Raw genomic sequence first — 16,949 nt, 5'->3', positions numbered from 1 at the left:
AAGACAGAAAGAGAGATGTTCAGATTTGAGAAGTGCCAAACTGTGGAGCTGGAAATACTCGTCATGTGAGTATTTCTGAAAGCCCTGGAAAATTCTTAGAAAGGAAGTACGCAGATATTTAAGGCATTTGTACTATTCTCTGGTTCAACCATGACTAGGTCAAAAGGCTGAATCTAACTCAATGCTTACAGCCCATGCTGAAATTACAGAAATGTGAATCCAGATACAAAGTAAACTCCATTTTCAGGATTTAGAGCTGAAGAGAAAAGGATTCTGATTTCTTAAAAGTATTCTGCTTGTTCTCCACAGGTTAGAGAGTTTTTTGCAGATTGCATCTCTTCTTGCAACAAAAACCAAAACAAAGACAAACCTTGAAATTTAGAGTACAATAACTGTGCATTGCATACACCTGAGGAGTTCATGATGTTATTGGTTTAAGAAATTTTTAGTTTTGATATAAAATCAATAGTTTCTCCATCTAAAACCCACTGAAGTGCACAACTTAAAATAGCTAGAAAACTATTATTGATGGATAATGATTTTACAGTAGATCTATAATCTTTTAGTGAAAGTTCCCAAGATGAAAATATTGTTCTGGAAATTTTAGAAAACTGGTTCTTTTCATAAAATGGGTTGCAGTTACTGGTAAAGTAATTTCTGGCTTAGGAACTGATTTGGACCATCCTAAACATGAACTTGTTTATCACAGCTGCAAGAAGAAACTACTGAAAAAAAAAAAAAAAACATTTATATGCTTCTTTATGAGAATTTCTTTTGCAGGGGGGCAGAAAAATAAAAGTTTTTTAACCTGTGAAGTGAAAATTGTATTTTACTAGGGATGAAGAACAGCTTGCATGATACTATCCATTCCAGACTGGAGCTCTATAGAGGTCAAAGAGATAAAAGAGAGAGGTGAAATGTGGAAAAGTAAAATGAAATGTTATGTCTCATAAATGCACACAAGCATATTCAACATCTCTCTATGTAGCCGCAGATGCTTTTACCCTTGTCATCTCACAAGGAAAAATAAAAACTGCTTCTTCATTAACATCCTTCATTTTCTCTGACTGTACAGTAGACTTCAAATAGTTAATACCTATATACAGTGAGGAGGTTGAGAATGATCAGTTTAGTGTTACATGAAGGACATTCCCAAAATGCACACTGACCTCTCACTGGCCCTATTCATTTCACTTTTCTTTGTCATCATAACCTCTGTAACATCACAGAAACCCACGCTCATATCCTTATTCTATGCTCCAAGCAGTTTAGCTTGTATGAATTGCACTATGTTCACTTTTTAAAGTATCCCATATTGAAGTTCATTTTTTATCATTTTGCATTTTATTTTACTTCTTTCAGTGATCTTTTATTGTCTGAAGTCTAGATTTCTGCCAAGTTTCTGAACTGCACTTGTCAGAGTATTGCCCACAACTCTGGGATCCTTTGTTGAAGCTGTAGAAATAAAATGAATAGTATAAAAGCTTGATGGCATCTGTGGATAGGAAACTCATTAAAAGCCTCAGGCTTCTGTTTTATTTCTAACCACATTGCCCTGTGGGATTTCAAGGTCTTGCAGGATGAAACCAGCAGGACTCATTACTTCTAAAACAATGTTTAGAGTTCTATTGGTGGTGGAATGCTTCTGCCAGTCAGGTAAAAAACCTAGGCCTTTATCCTTCCTGAAACAATACCAGGCAGCTCAGAAACTGCTTGGAAAAGTCATGCCTTTGAATGCAACTGCAGGTGTTGCTCCTCAAAGACTGTTGGTACCCTCCTATGCATCCTTCAAAGGAATAATAGCAAATTCACTTTGGGATTCAAATGAAGTCTAAGAAAAATTGAAATAATAGGAACAAACTTTTGAGACGTCCTACATTTTTCCCACGAACTTATGGACCATGACTAATACCCTGAGGGCAAAAAAACATCCTTTTTCCCTCTTACATAGGCGTAGAATTCACCATGTCAGATAAATAAGCTTCATGACCTCACCTTGTTTAAGGCTACCATTCAATTACTAGCAAAGGCTACTCACCACAGTGAGAAAAGAGTGTGGTCCTCTGACTGCTCACATTAATTAGAAATGGATTGAAATTTATATAGTACAAGAATAGTAAAAAATGCTATGAAATTTCTCCAGAAGAAATAAATTCAAAACATTTAGTAAAAAGTATTCAGTAGTATTTTGAGTAAATTAATGGCTCAAATTTTCTTTGTGATTGATCTAATTATGAAAATATTCTTGAATATGTGATAGAAAAAAGTAATGCTCTTGCAAGTGTGGGACTGTGTCAGTACTTAAAGCAGTATCATACTTTTGTTATGTATAACTCTTTTACAGATTTTCTGAATAACTTATCCATACTGTCTGAAAATTACAACCTTTTTGTAAAAATGTACAATAATAATTAATACATTTTGTACACTGACGTATTAATTAAAATATTGTATATATTGAAACACTATTTAAGCATCCAAGGCAGAACTCCTCTTTAAGCTTCCTGAAAACTGAACCCAAGAAAAAATATTTTAAAGCAAAATTGCTTTACCCACAAATTTTCTTTGTAGATGATCAAGACACATAAAGATCACATTCTCTTAATTCATAAAACAGCTAGTTGTGGTGACAGTAACAGTAATAAACGGCAAACAGCTAGGTCACTAAATTACAAATGCACAGATTTTCTCTTTTTGAACAAGTTTGCTATCAGTAAGCTTATCGCTGCACCATTTACTGAAAAGTTGCAATATTTAGACTTGCTAAATATAAGGTATCAGAAAGAAATAGACTGGTGTTTTCTTGTCATCAGTTTCCAAAATAACTATGCAACAAAGTGTTGGTAAAGCATTTCTCTTTCTGTCTTTCCTTTTTTTTTGCCTATGCCAACTCCAAGAGCTCTCCCATAATATCTCAATAGAGCAAATACTTTTGAGTTTTGAAAGCATTCTGTTTCTTTAATAAACTTTATCAAAAATTCAGTCTGCAAACTACAAGATTATTTCCTTACAATTTACAGCAATATTATTTTAATACAAATTGATCTAATGTGGCTCATGTTCTGTGAGGTCTATTTACTTAGAATATGTAGTTCTTCCTTTTACCCACATTTAAATTAGATATAGGAAACCGCAGCGTTATTTCTGGTTGTAAATGAGGGGACTGAAGACTTTGGACCAAAAAAAAAAAAAAAAAAAAAGATGCCCTTCAGAGGAAGATACAGTTGGGATCTTTGTGTAATTGTTTCTGCATTACTGTTCCCAAAGGACCAGGTGAAGAGATTACCAACTCCAGCCAACCCCCAATTGTTTGTTGCTATCCTCTTGCCAGACAATGCTTCCCTGCCAGATCCACTGGTTAAATTATCTGTGTTACCATTTCCTAATTTATATCAAAATGAGTTTGGTTAGCAGGGTAGGCAAGCAAAAAAAAATTATTATTTTCATAGAATCATAGAATTAGTTAGGTTGGAAAAGACCTACAAGATCATCCAGTCCAACCATCCACCTACCACCAATAACCCCACTAAACCATGTCTCTCAACGCTATATCTAAATGTTTCTTGAACACCTCCAGGGACCGTGACTCAACCACCTCCCTGGGCAGCCCATTCCAGCGCCTGACCACTCTTTCAGAAAAGTAGTACTTCCTAATGTCCAGCCTAAATCTCCCCTGGCACAACTTGAGGCCATTCCCCCTCGTCCTGTCACTAGTTACACAAGAGAAGAGGCTGACCCCCAGCTCACTACAACCTCCCTTCAGGTAGTTAGAGTGATAAGGTCTCCCCTGAGCCTCCTCTTCTCCAGGCTGAACAATCCCAGCTCCCTCAGCCACTCCTCATAAGGCCTGTGCTCCAGACCCCTCATCAGCTTCGTTGCCTCCTCTGAACATTCTCCACGGCTCAATGTCCTTCTTGCAGTGAGGGGCCCAAAACTGGACACAGTACTCATGGTGGGGCCTTACCAGGGCTGAGTACAGAGGGACAATGACTTCCTTACTCCTCTGGCAACACCGTTTCTGATACAAGCCAGGATGCCATTTTCATGGTTTATGTTGGATCATTTTAATATTAATATATCTTATCTGCGTTCATACTCCCAGCTTGTCCTGCAATCAGTGGAATATTTATCTCCAGGAGGGTAATTCCAATCATTACAACTAAGATGTAAGCTGCAGTCTGGAGTTCACCGTGGAGGAGCAGCCGCATGTATCAGTACAGGCTGGCGGATGACCTACTGGAGAGGAGCTCTGTGGAGCAGGACCTGGGTGTCCCAGTGGACAACACATTGGCCATGAGCCAGCAGTGTGCCCTGGTGGCCAAGAAGGCCAATGGCATCCTGGAGTGCATTAAAAGGAGCATGGCTAGCAGTTCAAGGGATGTGATCCTCCCCCACTACTCTGCCCTGGTGAGGCCACATTTAGAATACTGTTTCCAGTTTTGGGCTCCGCAGTTCAAAAAAGTCAGGAGTCTCCTAGAAGTCCAGTGAAAGGTCACAAAGATGATAAAGAGCCTGGAGCATCTCCCCTGTGAGGAAAGGCTGGGTGACCTGGATCTGTTCAGCCTTGAGAAAAGAAGACTAAGAGGGGATCTGATTAATGTCTATAAAATATCTTAAGTGTGGGAGACAAGGAACGTGGCCAACCTCTTTCTGGAGGTCTGTGGGGACAGGACAAAGGGAAACAGCCATAAAGTGGAGCATAAGAAGTTCCTCACCAACATGCAAAAGAACTTCTTCATGGTGAGAGTGACAGAACACTGGAACGGGCTGCCCAGAGAGGTTGTGGAGTCTCCTTCTCTGGAGACGTTCAAGACCTGCCTGGATGCCTACTCGTGCAACCTGCTGTGGGGAGCCTGCTTTGGCAGGGGTGTTGGACTGGATGATCTCTAGAGGTCCCTTTCTACAATTCCACGATTCTGTGATTCTGTGAAGAGCAACACTTAGCTTGGAATGTGCATCCATCTAAAGTTAGGTGAATCAAATACTATCCTGTGCTTGATTTGTAACTCACCAAGTAAGACTGGCACAAACAACATTAATTCTGGAAAATGATTCTCAAATTGGCCAATCATCATTGTCAATAGTTATAACCTTCCTGTCCATTTTAGAAAATGTTCATAAAAAATATACTTTGCATTTAGTAGTAGCAACTGGTAGTTTTGTAAAGATCCTCTATACAAATGTCAGTGCTATTACTTCTTTGTTTAACTTAGTAGGTTCCCTGTCTTTAAAATAATTTTTCAGATTTTAATTAATTTTTCAAATAAACACACATAGTTGTATAAGACACAGAACTTTTTGGATGAGCTGTATAAATAGGTGTAAATTAGCTATGCAGGTCTCACTATGAGTGTTCCATGAAAGTGGACAATTTGAGGAAATATACATTATATCTGATATGACTAAAGTTCAATAAAATGTTTTACAGATTGAGTTTGAATTCTATTTTCCATGATTAAAGATTTTTTTTTGCAAAGGTTCAAACTTTCTACACCTTCTACCAGTCTTCGTTCAGATTAAGTATACAGAGCTTGAAAGGTTCTCAATTGTAGAAACTCTTGTCATAACTTTCAATCCATTTAAACTCCTATGTACTATAATTATTCAATATGTTTAAGTCACCTAGCAGCTCAGATTAAATAAGTTCAGATCGGTTCTTCATCAGTTTGTTATGAATTACTCAGGTGAAGAGTGAATTGAAAGCTTTTCAACAATTAGTGGGAAAAATCATAACAGCAGATTACAGCTAAACAAAGATAATTTCATGAAATCATCCCTCTTTTGGCTATATGCATTTGACTTTACACTTTCTAGATTATTTCATGTACATCCTCCCGATAAGAATTACTCAGTGGTGTTTAGTATATATATCTTACCCACCGTTTGAGGTAGAATGACATTTCATTGTTCTATCATAAACATTACTAGGTTAAAGAATCTGCAACTTGATTTGAGCCTAAGTTCAACCAGTCATTTTATTCATAGCAGGGAGAAGATACATGAGTAAAAGAGTAATGGTACAAAATTGAAATGCTTTAAAGTATAATAACCAAATGATAGGTGATGTGTACAGTCAGGACCATAAGATGGTCCCACATAATGTGAATTTATTTTACACAAAAATTGGAATTCATTAAAAGTATATTCCAAAACACAACAGCAAAAAATAGCAAGAATATCGTGGTTCTGATACTTACTCAAAATTTAGAATCATTTTTCCTTCTTCACAGGCTAAAGTGTGGTTTCTCCATATTACATTTTGATAAGAGTTTTTCTTCCTTCATCAATTTAACTAAATTTAACAAGTGCATCAGATTTAGGATACAATTATAAATTCTTTCCTGTATTTAAGAAATCTGGAATCTGTGAAAGTTGGGTGAAAACCATTAGTGAGGAACACAGAATAAAAATTCACTCTGTACACAGTGTATTTTATAACATGAAGTGTAGATGGAGTTCACCTACTGAAAATATACATCTCTGTGGCCAAGTCTTACTTAAAATGGATGCTAGCTCGTGTTCCAGGCTGGAAGTTTTCTGCAGTCAGCTACAGATGTGATAGGATTTGCTTTTACATAATTATTTTGTCATATCTGTAAGCATCCCTCACTTAAACAACTTGAGAGGTGTTAAGGGTGTGTGTAGATGCATGAGTTATCCTCTGAACTCATTTCCCATCTGTATGAGAACAGTTAGGTCACAGTCTGAACCAGTGATTGAGCTCCTGGTGAAATGGGGGTAGCCAGCCCTAGGAGGACAGGTGGAAGCAATTCACCTGTGTGACCAGGAGTGGACCACTCCCTAACCTTACTTAAGGGTTGGCAGGCACAAGGTTATTTCTTTTTCAGTGTTTGGTGAGTCCTAATCCTCATGATGGGGTAAGCAATATTCCTTCTTTCTTGGGTGATCCAAAACTGCTTTAAAGCAACTGTATCTGCTGTCTCCTATCCTTGCATCATCCTCTGCGAAACTGTCTGCAACATGCTTATGCTGCATTGTACCACACAAAGAGAATACAAATATGGATAGTTATTATAGAATAGGTGACAAGAACAAGGTTTTTAACACCTTACCTTGGTGTTATGGTGTTTTTCATCTTTCTATACTTAAGATTTCTTAAACCATACTTAATTCCCCTTACTCTGTTGCAACTCTATAATAAAATCATGGTCTGTTTGTTTTAAAGTGAGAAACTTTTCTTATTGCTTATAATAGGGAAAACACTTCACCAAGGTGATCAACTTGTTAGCACTGTTTCTATGCTACAATACGCTCTTAGTGAACTAACAAATCCAGTGTTTTCTAGACATACTCACACAAGGGCTGCTCTGAAAGTAATGCTTCCTATTTTACTATGTTGGCTCATGGCATCAGAGGCTGATGGTGGTGGTGTGGCACTAGAGGTTGAGCCTTCCCACCAATATTCTGTAATGTTTTGTTGCTGTGTGAGAAATGGCAGTGGAGGGGCAGTCTAATACAGCAGTGTCAGATATGGAAGTGCACGTGAAGCAAAGGTGTGTCACTGAATTCCTCTATGCAGAACAAATTGCATCCATGACATTCATCCACACTTGCTGAAGGCAGTGGAGGCCAAACAGTGGATATGAGCACAGTGAGGCTGTGGGTGGTGTGTTTCAGCATTGTGGAAGACAAGTCACATTCCAAACAGCCATACAGATTTTTATGAGCCTGTCATGCAGGCTCTTGTTCATTGCTGGTGAAAATTCACAGCTAATGGTGGTGACTATGTTGAACTAAGGATTTGCTCTATCAAAGAGAGTTGTTGTGCTCTTTGTAGCCGTTGTAGTTTCCATGGAAATAAATAGAAGGCATTATTTTAGAGTGACCTACATAGGTAAGGAGAAATAATCTTCTGAAATGATAATCATGGAGTTTTTTCTACACTAATATTTTTTCCTATTTTACTACTCTTCCCTCTTCCATTGCATCACATTTATCCAACCTATATCTCTACAACTGTGCAATTACAAACAAGTTTTCCTTGCACTAGTTGCCCCTACTTGAGTTAAATCACGGTTTTACTATAAATAATGGAGAATATAAATAAGCCACTTTGCACAGTGTTAAATCATGCTGCTTAGATGATTGATACGCACAGCTGAGTGATTCAGGTGCTCATGACTATCTTGTCAACAATGAGCTACCACACTGTAATCTTATGGAAATATTTTCCATTTCCAACTAGCTAGAAAAAAAGCTTTTATTTATCAATATGTTAAGCTTTAGTGTATGTCTCCCTCAACAGCATGAGATGGCCAGGTTAGTCCTCTGGCCCTGTGCTGTTTTCTTAAAAGGCACAGTATTCATCCATATGAATCCCACATTCTCACTTGCCACCTTAGTTACTACTACTTTCTAATACTACGCCTTTCTCCTCACTGGAGTCATAATTTTGCTAATTTTTTTTTACTGGCACAGCACACAACAACTCATGGTTGATACCTCACAGCTAATGCTGTGCATTTCTTTGAGCATTATAAAGGCTTAGAACTTCTAGAATGCAATGAAGATCTGAGTTCAAGTGATATAAAGTCTTTCTTTTCCTTCAGGACTAAAGCTTTTATGGCAACTGGGAGCTGCTATACTGTAAGAATAGCTTTTTTATTCCTTGTTTACTCAAAGTTGGGGAAGGCATGGTCTGGGGGGAGGAAAGTGTAATGAAAATCAAATCTGTGCTAAACAAGTTCTTAGATTTAGTAGCAGCTATACATATATTCAGAAAAGAAGTATGGACTTTTTTCGGTCATTTTTTTTTAAGAAGCAAAACTGAACTTCGAGTGCTTCTTCTTCCTGTCACATTAGCCATCGTTAAAGCTTCTGACAAGTTTTGTTATTGTTAAATTCCAGCATAAATCCTAAATCATGATACAGGTGTATGCATATGTTGTTTAGTCTGAGATGGCCAACTACTATGCATGAAACTTCATATTAAAAATAAATGATAATAGATCCATGAAAGCGCTCTGCCTTTCGTATCTATTGATATTTTTCTGCAAGAAAACAGATCACAGTTCCACATCCACAGTTCCACTGACATGCAGAGAAATAAACAAAAATAAGCTGGAGAACAGACCTGCATAACATACGGGTCAAGGATTTCATGCAGCCCGCAGAGCAGTTTCTCTAGCACGCCAGCTATTTAGCAGTAATGTGTACTGTTATAAAAAGCAGGGTGTGCATCCTGGCTGGGCTTTTAACCAACCTCTCAGCTGTAAGCAGCTGATGAAAAGTGTATCTCCTGGCTGGCCATATGGGTAGGTGGGAGGAAATTATTTATAGGAAGAAGGGGAAGACAAGAGACACTGGACAGTCAGGAGAAGGAGGTGAATTCAGTGCGAGCAAGGGAGGATCATTACTGTAGTACAGAAGATTGGGTCTCATATTAATACAGCATTGTAATGTCTTTCATATTTATAGGGGATATCCACGTTTGAGAATTTCATCATTGCATCTATTCTTGCTTCCATAAATACAATATCTGAATCTAACCTAGCAAATCCTTGTGGTAAATAAGTGCTTCTGTCTATATGCTACAATTTTAGACCTATTAGGAAAATCCATACTATACAAAGTGTGATGTGCCTAAGTTCAGTGTGAGGTTTTAGGGCCCATGAAATCCCTTAAACCCAACACTTCCTAATGGTTTTTCTTATCAGCTTTGGCTCTATTAACAAATATTACATTTTATCAAATAATTCAATGTTATAGTTGTGATATTTTATAAAAATTTAAAACTCTTCGTTTTAAATCCTACCTAATTCATGGTAGGATTTCAAAAGTAGATGAACTGTAAAAGCAAATACGTGTTTCCCAAATGTGGATATCTCAGGGTGGTAAGAGACAAGATTACCATCTCAAAGGCAGTTACCTTGACATGACAGATCATTTCTGCCAAAACGAAATAACTTTGTTTTCCTTTGCTCTCATCCTTCTCTCCCTCTTTCTGCCACTTTTAGTGGTGGTGAGCAGTTAAACATCACATCCCATGGGAACTAAAGTCAGGAACATGAATATACCTGTGAAGCTGACTCCCTGAGAGTGCTCCTGAAAGTGTTCCCTGATGGAAGTTTCAGAACGTAGCTTTCTTGCAGGTATGTTTCTCTCTTCATGGCCTTGCATGCCTCATTTTCAGGAAAAGAATAAAATCATCTGGATACAGGAAAGGGAGCAAAAGAGAGGGACAGTAGGACACATGTCATTTATTCTCAGTCTAAGCAGATGAAGTACATCTTTTTCTGTCTTTCTCTTCATCCCTGACTTCCATAAATATTTGCACTTGCTTCGTTTGTTTTGGCTGCTTGTATTTGCGTTTGACCTACCAGGTTAATTGTGATTTAAATTATTCTAGAGAAGCAATCATGTCAAATACTTAAACTGGGAGGCTGGAGTACGTTAACTTCTCAGCCCATCCAATTCAACTGCGCAGGGCAGATGAAGAGCTAGCCCCATCGAGGCTGACAGAGCAGAGCTTCACAAGATTAAACAAGAGAGGTCCCTTGTCTTCTGGAAGATGTTGAGATGTATGCAGTTAAGCCATGACTGTCACAAGAAACGCATCACAGTAGGAAGGTACAGTATGCTCATGATTAAAAAGGAAGAAGAGAAAGCTGCCTCTAGCTTTTTGTTTCTTTCTTTATGTTATCTATTAAAAAGGCCCCTGACTTATGAAAATAAGTAGCATAATACAAAAATATTTCTGGATTAAGTCTAAGTCTGATTATCTTACCAATGAATGATCCTTGAGGGAGAAATGTGGACAGAACACAGAGAACTGCTGAAATGCATGAAGACTAGTTATAAAAAGGGAACTATTTTGCCATGGTAAAATAGCAGAAAAGTCATAAATAAAATCCCAATAAGATAGTTCAATCCTTCAGTATCAAAACAAAGAGCCTATAGTGACTGAACTTTGTGTTTTTCTGCCTATGTGTATTTACATACAATTTTCCTGCTTGCTATCTTGTATTTGATTATTCCCCTAGTAGTATTTTACTAACTCACTTCTATCTTGACTGATAATGAAAGTGCTGGATAAATACAAATAGTTTTTAATCATTTATTCTTATTTTATTTTATATTTCAATGTCACTTTGAAGTTTTTTATAAAGTATTTCACAAGAACAAGAAAAATGTCTAAAGGTAAAAAATACCTGATTCAGAAGACAGGCCCATGATGCTAAAATTCACTTAAGAGATGTTGCCTTTTACCTAGTTTGCATATCCCTCATAAATATGCCTGGGAAATATTACTCATTTACATTCAGCTTTTTTCCTTGTGTGTAAAGGGTGCAGCCTTCAAAAAGGACATGTTTTCTCCGGTGTAACAGTATACATTTGTTTATTTCTACAAAGTGTCTGTGCCACTGCAGTTAAATTTGCAACCCACATTTTGAGGATACACCACTCAGTTTCAAGTTATGATGATGATTTTCATATCCATATTTTTTTCCCTTCAAGGGAAATGGAAAATGTTCCAGCAAAAGCATAAGAAAGCTATTTTAAGATCTTCAAAGAAAAATTAATATGTTGCGGTGATGATATTTCATCTTAATCTGGCATCGCCCAGGCTTGTCTCCTTTCAAGGAAGGAAGGACATCTGGGAATGAGTGAAAGCCACAATAAAATCAGATTGTTTTACTGAAATATGATGGCATAGTTGTTTTTTGACAGTTATATATTCAACGAGTAGGAATAAGTGGTATGATAAAGGTGCATGATTTATTGCTATATGCAATTACATGAGCTGCACAATATTGAATTTTTACAGTGAACTGAACTGATGTTTTAGAAATAACAATGTGAAATAGAGCATAGCTATACTTATGGATAGTCATAGGATAAGAGAAAAAGTATGCCTCCAAATAGCTCAAGAATATTGCAATGAACAGGGAATTAAGATTTGTTTGGTCTGCTTCTGTTTCTTAGATCTAATGCCTGAATTAAGCAAGGAGAGAAAGAGGTGATAGTATGATATTCAAGTTGCTGTCAGACAACATAGAATCTGAGTTTGAGATCATTTCCACTAACTCCTATGTTTGTATAATAATACTAGTATGAAATGATCTACCTGTATATATGAAAGCTCATGTGAAATGCATGTATAGTTATGGTCAGTAACATTCAGAAATACTAAATTTTAACTGAAAAGGAGAAGGGAAAGCCTAGTAAGATGAACAGATTATGGATGAGCCTGTCTTACCTAAAGAGCGATGAAAGACCTTGTTGTTCTGTCTGTTCTAGAAGATTGAAAGAGGGAGGATGATTACTATGTATGCATTCTTCCATTAGGTATCAGGAGAAAGAATGAACTTAAGCCATGCTGACAAAAAGCAAGCAGACATTTACTAGCTATGGATTAATTCAGACTAGAAATGAAAATAAAATTTCTAGCTCTTATTGAACTGAGGTGTGTGACATCCCAGGATGTCATGACTAAATAAATGGAAAACTAGGAATTCGTCGTTTAAAATGTTATTTTTTTCCAGTGTGAATTTCATGCATCAGGCTTTACCCTGATGATCAAAAAAATTATTTCAAATGGCACTCAACTCTTATACCAGAACTATGGATGTCAATTTTAAACAGCCCTCTGCAGCTTTTACATATCACAGTCTGTCTTTAAAACTCTCTTCTACATCTTCCAGAATCAGGTTCCTGTTTTCCTTAAAGGACAACTGCTAGAATATAATGCATATTTTGCAAACATACAGATAAGATCTGTTGTGTACACAAAATATTAAAATAATAGAAATAGCACCAGACAAAATATTCTGCTACTTCATATTGTAAAAGTGCCATCCCAAACAATAAACACCTCTGAGACACATTTTAGGCTGCATTTCCTTGAATCTGTTATTGGAAAGGCATATGCTAACTTTTTTTTCCCTTTCGGTCTCTTCATTGGAAAAGTTGCAAATTCTTTGGTAAAGGATTTTATAGGATTCACAGTCATACTTCCATTCAGCGAAAAGGGAAGTGGTGGAAAGAAAGGAAGCCTCAGCTTGAGTGACGGTATCATGAGACAGCATCAAGAAAGAGAGAATTGCGCAGCACTGGTGATGTGCTGTCATGGTCACTGTTGTGAGTGTCAAAGAGAGGAGAAACAACAGGCTATGAGAAGTGCAGTGCAAGCCATGGAACCTGTGGGTGCAAAAGTGTACAAAATACGGTTTCTTAGTGTGGATTTTGGAATCTAGCGTTATCTGTTCTTGACATGTCTGCATCATGGACTCCTGGTACTTGGCTGGCAGAGGTAAGTGAAATCACACAGATGCCTCTTGTTAAACCTACTAAATGTAGGTAGTAGTTGCCTACTAAATTCTACTGAATTTCTAAGAAAGTTGATATCATCCCTACCTCATTTAGATCTGCGCTAGTTTTAAAAGCAAACAATTCATGGTTCAACATTGCTATACAAAATTATTTAATTCAACATTTTAAAGAAAAGTCCTGTTTTTATTATTAATGTCTTGATAACATCTCCAGTGTGGTTACGTTAAAACTTAAGTAACATTTTTGACATTTTTGTTGTTATCTTTACATCTCCATCCATAACTGTGTACTGTACCACTAGAAAAATATGCGCAACTTCTCTTCATGTTAAACATCAAGAATGAAGATGACCATTGGAGCATAATGTTTCTTCAACCCAGTCAGAGAGCTTAGTTCAAAGAGAAAATACTCTTTCAATCTAGACAAGCTTTTAAAAGAAAATCATGAATTTTCAGAAATAGAATCAAACCCAAAATATTTGTCTACAACTAGGAAACAAAAAATTAACTAACTTTGTTTTGAAACTACTTTTGTTGTAACGTATGCTTTATGTATCAGTTTACTATTAAAAGGTTATGTTCTTGACAATATTTTAATCTTTCTTAATTGGCAAAGTGCCTCAAAAGCTTTTACTTCACTCTTAAAAGCTCTTAAGAGCCCTTAAAAGACCCACTGTTGGTATGTGCTCATATACAGGACTCTCACTGCACCTCAGGAAAGAGAGTTGGGATGTTATATGAAAGAAAAGAAATATCTAATATTATTGGACCAAGTTTAAATTGAATGTTTCCAGTTATCTCAGATTAAAATGGGAATATACACATCATCTGTTCAATTGAAAATACCAAAGTGAAACCTGTGGAAAATGCTGATATTCTAGCTTTTTATTCCAATACTGAATTACTTACATTTCCCATAGTATGGGAATTCAGTAATATGTTCTACACACCACGCATCTGTGACTGCATGCTTTGGGGCATATATGTTTTGGAGCATTTATGCAAACTTTAATAGCTATTCCTGGGCAGGCCTTTTCATATTTTGACATTTTCTCACAGACTTCTTGCAGAATGTTAATAATTCTTCACTATCTGTGCTAGTGCATTATGATGTTCAGATATATGCAATGTTCTGACTCAATTATATTTTCCTTCTGTGTATTCTACCCACAGATCTACCCACCTCAACACTCTACCAAATGGCAAGTTCTCCCAAGTCCTTCTTAAGTGTCCCAAATACAGAGATATAAACAGCAGATACATAAACAGGACTAGCGGTTTCATGACAGGAATTAAACGCACAAGACTGCATCACTTTCCTATGGGACACTCATGAGTGATAGATCTCAATGTTGGTAAGATTTTCATTAATAATCTACATTGTTTGTTGTTTTATATGATACCTGTAATTTAAATACTCCTTTAGACCTCCATATTTATACCTTTTCTTCTTCAGTGTTTCTGTGCCTGAGTAACTATGAACAATTGTGAATTCTTTGGGTTTTCTCCTAGTTAAAATTCTAGTGAATTCTTTCTCTATGTGAGGAATGCTATGTGAAGCAGTGGAAAATGAAGGAGAAAAAAAAAAGGGCTGTTCCCTACTGAAAAAGACAAGTTATTTTAAGTTGCAAGGAAAACATAATTATAGGTAATTACCACAGATTACATTTTCTACATACATGCACTAATTAAATCACCTATTAGATGATTATTTTTTTAATAGATTTTTACTGTCTATTTGGCTTTGCCAAATAAATCAAGTACGTAATAAATGAAAAAGGACAGCATCTATCAAAATTATCCTCATAAATGTTTAAGTTTTGATAAACATAGCAAAAATATTCCCGAAGTATTGAGAGAGAAGCGTAGTAGTCTTTATCCATCTCCAGTCAATTGTGAAGCCAACTCGATAAACACGGAAGTTTTAGTTCCCAATATATTCTATTATTTCCATCAAGATCAAAAGGCCAACAGAAAGCAGTTCACATAGTTCCCAAGTCAGTTTAGATCAGCTGATAACTGCTATACAAAGGGTGCATGAAAAGGAAAAACTAGAGAAGAAAGCAATAGTTTTTGCTGGTTATATGTGGAATCACTATTATCTTATTTAAAAGATGTAGGAGCAATAACAAAAAACAATGCTAAATAAAATACATATCAAACTAAATCAGCAAAGCTGCAGGGAAAGCAGTATTGCTTCTTTAAGAGACTTTCACAGTATGATGCTATTTAAGATAATAGGATGGACACACCCATTATCTTATAAACTTCCCTCTCAATTTTTAGAAAATCCATAGGCATGTAATGTCTCAACTAAAACATTTTTAAGCAATAGGAATTCCTTGAGATAAACGTCCTCTTTATATACCAGCATCCCATCACTGATGCACATTTTTTATTCTCTCCTTTGACTTGCTTGGTGATTGGTTCAGTGTCTTAAAACAATGGTACTTACTTTTGTAGTCATCTTGGGAAAGAAAAATAATTTTATTCATCTAGCAACTCTTTCTTCTTAAAAGAACACTTCTTAGAACAAAAAGGAAAAAAAGAGCCTTCTCCCCTACCTCAATGACCCTCCAAAGCTTCCATAATGTTATACATTCTTTTTACTGAGTCTGCAGATCCGTGTCACTCTGACACTTTGTATCTATATTACTTTCTTATATACCAATCATTTTAGTCTTTTTTTGGGGCTTCAGTTGCTTTTGGATTAAATCCCTAATTTCTCACTTCAAAAAAGTAACAGTAATGATTTCTCCTATCTGGCTAATGAGAATTTAGCACAGTCACCATGTGAGATATCATATCCTTGTTGTCCTGTTTCTGCCAAAAAAAATTATCATAATAAATGCAGTAGACTAAGGAGCTTCTTTCTATGTTGGTGTACCTATCAGCTGTTCATTTTGATGTCATGGTTTTACGATTTTTGGTTATCGGTATTCCATATCATAACATCATGTAGTGCACTGGGAGTTAAAGAGTTAATGCTCCAGTTCCGTGGATTGTGGATAGTTCCGGGTACCTGGTTCTCAGAAGAGAAGAACTACACTTTCCAGAGGACTTTGCTGTTGTTACCGTTTTCCGCTCAGAGGGAAAGATAAAAACTGTTTGCATACCACGAGACTTTTCTTCTCTGCCCATCTCTTCTCCTGGCAGCATCTCGCTCCCCAGCCATCTCACCGTCAGCATTAGAGTAAGGCCTATCTTAGTTTTGGACACTCTCTCATTTTATTGGATTTATTAGCTTAAATTGTAATTATATTGTATTATATTGTGTTATTTTGCATTCCGATATCTTATTTAGTAAATTAGTTTGTTTCTCCTCAGACCATTGCTGCTGTTTTTGTTTTCAGGCCCATCTTCCTACTCTTTTTCCCTTTTCCCTTTCCAGGGGCGTGGGCCCGTGGGACCCCCGCCCCATTAGTCACGGAACCAGGCCAAACCTGCCTGTAAACCATTGACATCTGATCATGGAAATGATTCTTCAAAGTCTCCAACTTTTTTCTCAAACAGAAATGTGGTTTTCATTAAAATGGTTGTGGAGTAATTTTCTATAATAACTGAAAGTCCTGATATCTCCTATATTTTGCATTTTTCAGTCACAACATTTACTGTGGCTCTTAGGTCTAAATCCTGAGGTCTTTTGGAGGGTACCCA

At 36.7% G+C, this 16,949-nt stretch overlaps 1 long non-coding RNA gene across 1 annotated transcript; it reads left to right on the top strand.

Moving 5' to 3' along the window:
• LOC110401569 lies at positions 6,316–16,276 on the top strand. Its single transcript, XR_002440433.1, has 6 exons — positions 6,316–6,878; positions 8,571–8,607; positions 9,978–10,112; positions 10,448–10,590; positions 12,931–13,273; positions 14,466–16,276. It is a non-coding gene; the product is annotated as an uncharacterized LOC110401569 (long non-coding RNA).

This window comes from Numida meleagris, chromosome 6 (assembly GCF_002078875.1).
Source record: "Numida meleagris isolate 19003 breed g44 Domestic line chromosome 6, NumMel1.0, whole genome shotgun sequence".
In the NCBI taxonomy this organism is placed as follows: domain Eukaryota; kingdom Metazoa; phylum Chordata; class Aves; order Galliformes; family Numididae; genus Numida; species Numida meleagris.
Note: the sequence above shows the minus strand (reverse complement) of the source record. Positions and strands in the feature narration are given on the sequence as shown.